The sequence below is a fragment of the Silene latifolia genome, chromosome 9, assembly GCF_048544455.1.
Source record: "Silene latifolia isolate original U9 population chromosome 9, ASM4854445v1, whole genome shotgun sequence".
Lineage (NCBI taxonomy): Eukaryota > Viridiplantae > Streptophyta > Magnoliopsida > Caryophyllales > Caryophyllaceae > Silene > Silene latifolia.
This window is the reverse complement of record NC_133534.1, coordinates 139,852,124-139,854,822: the sequence shown is the minus strand read 5'-3', so window position 1 is coordinate 139,854,822 and position 2,699 is coordinate 139,852,124.

Below are 2,699 nucleotides of genomic sequence, written 5' to 3'. Positions count from 1 at the left end.
CAAAATCTTAGGTTAAAAAATTCGAAAATTTTCCGGAAAAACAATGATGCGGTTTATTGATTTTAATAAAATAATCATAAAAACATGGAAAAACTATTTTCATTAACTTTTCAATTTTAGATCTGAAAAATATAATAAAATGCAACATTAGACGTTTTCCTAAGTCATAGATTATGTTTTATTAATTTTCCACTAATAATGTCACTATTTATGCTATTTTTCTTCAAAAATTCATAAATCATGCAAAAAGACTTCTTTATAGCCAATTATTTTACAAACATCTTGTAAAATTGCATGTGACAACATATTAATTTTCTATGACCAGATTCGAAATTTAACTCATATTAACCTATTTTTCACTTAAATCCGAATTTAATAATGAAAAATTCATTTTTCGAGCATAACAAGTCCAAAAATTATGAAAATTTACAGGTTATCTCAAAATAATATATGTGACAACATATCCAAAAAGCAACTTAAAATTCGAAGTATAGCTAATTTTCGACCAAAAATGACATTTTTACTCATAAAATCACATTTAAATGCCATTATTGTAAAATGTGAACAATAAAAATCCGAAAAATTAACCAAAATATCCTAAAACATTTTAGGACCAGAAATATTAACATGCATGTAATAATTTCGTGATATATCATAATAACACAAATTTTACAAGTTTTATTTGTTATTCATATAACTCGGAAAAACTTTTAACCAATTTGAATGCAAACAACCGTGGCTCTTGATACCGATTGAAGGAAATGTAGATTCATATACATACTAACATATTCAAATATGTCATAATTAATTTGTCATAAAATTAAAACGGATTTTATGCATGCAAACAATAATATAAATAGAGGAGAAATCATGTCCTTACATAGTGAATTTCGGTTATTAGGGCACAAAAGAGATCACCTTTCTCTTTTGATCTTGAGCTTTTCCTTATGGATGAACAAGATCTAAGTATAAGATCTCTCCCCAAGCTTTATACCCAAGGCTTAACACTTAATCTAATTAATATTATAAGTACTAGTATAATATTAATTTTAGTAGAAAATTGAACCAAAAATATTTATAAAACTCTTATATATTTCGGTTTTATGAGAGAGGAAGAGGAGGATTTTTCTTCTCACTAGAACTTATATTTTGGATGATGGAATAATAGAATAATTCACTACACTACTCAAAGTAGTGTATGTAGAAAAATATAAGACAAACCCTTGCCTTGCCCTCTTGGAAAACCGGGTAGGAGGAGAAGAGGAGGGAAGAACACCCACCCAATGCATGCCCTTGTTTGTCTTAACAATGCACACTAGGCTTGCAAGCCTATTCTTTTTAGCAATCATTATGTTTACTAATTATAAAATAAACACAATATGTAGCTAAAACTCCTCCAATTTTCTAGTTTACATAATATGGATCCCATATTATTTTTGTCAATTGTCTATATGTTACATGTCACATGTCACATATATTTGTTATGTATTTTCAACATGTTAAAAATCAACGTATTAATAAAATACGTCACATACAAAAATTGACTTAGTAATTTCATAATTACTTGTGCCAAAAATATTTTACCAATTTATAAATCTGTGATTGTATTTATAATAATTCATTCAATTCCGATTGTTTCTTTAAACAATTATTTCATCCGAGTAATGATACAATTCAATTACTCAGACCGTATCTTATTTAATCACATTTCAATATGATACGTAAATTTTACTTCCAAAATCGTCCGTCAATTTTCAAGTAATTTAATTAACTCGTAACATTATACGATTAATTAAATAATCAATTAAGAGTGTTGCCCTTTAGGTATGACCTAGGGGTCAATCGATCACCACCGTCATCACGACGTAATGTCAAACTCTAGTCACCAATCATTACCGATATATGTTGACCAGTTGACAGTAACAATATTACTTCCCAATTGTATTCATTTTAATGAGACTTAAACATGTGATCATCATGATCAACAGTCGTGATCGCATTATTGTCGGAGGACACATATTCCAACACATATACACTTACATTTACATTACTCAAACTCGCGATTATATCACTCACCACATCTCACAAAACATACTCCCTGCCTCGATAAGCTCATCAATCTTCCTTTTTTTTCATTATCCATCACAACCACATATAACCCATGTCCTCCCCACCAAACTCATACCCATCATAAGGTCTGGTAACATACGCATCAGGACCAACACATATGTAAAACAATGCATAAAGAAGCAAAAGAACATCTTTGAAATAAATATGATATGCGACGAAGTGAAAAAGTAAGCATATGACCAAAATAAGGGGTTACTAGATTGAGTACATCCTACTCGATCGAGTAGGTGAAGATCATAAGCACGCATAATAAATTACCAGGGCTACTCGATCGAGTACGGGGTACTCGGTCAAGTACAGAGAGGCGTACTCGATCGAGTACGCTACGCAGTTCTCAGCACTGTCCAATTTTCGTAAAACTGTCGTATCTCGCTCGTTTCTTGATCATTTTGGGCGTGTGACCTATCGTTAGATTCGTAAGAGAACAAGCTATCACCTTCAAGTAGAATCACATCAATGTAATATATGCATCTCAAGTTATCACGGTTTAAAGACAACTCCTCTATAATCGAACAACATAACTTTTCGGTTTCACATGTTACTAACTAACATCTCTTATTCGACAAGTT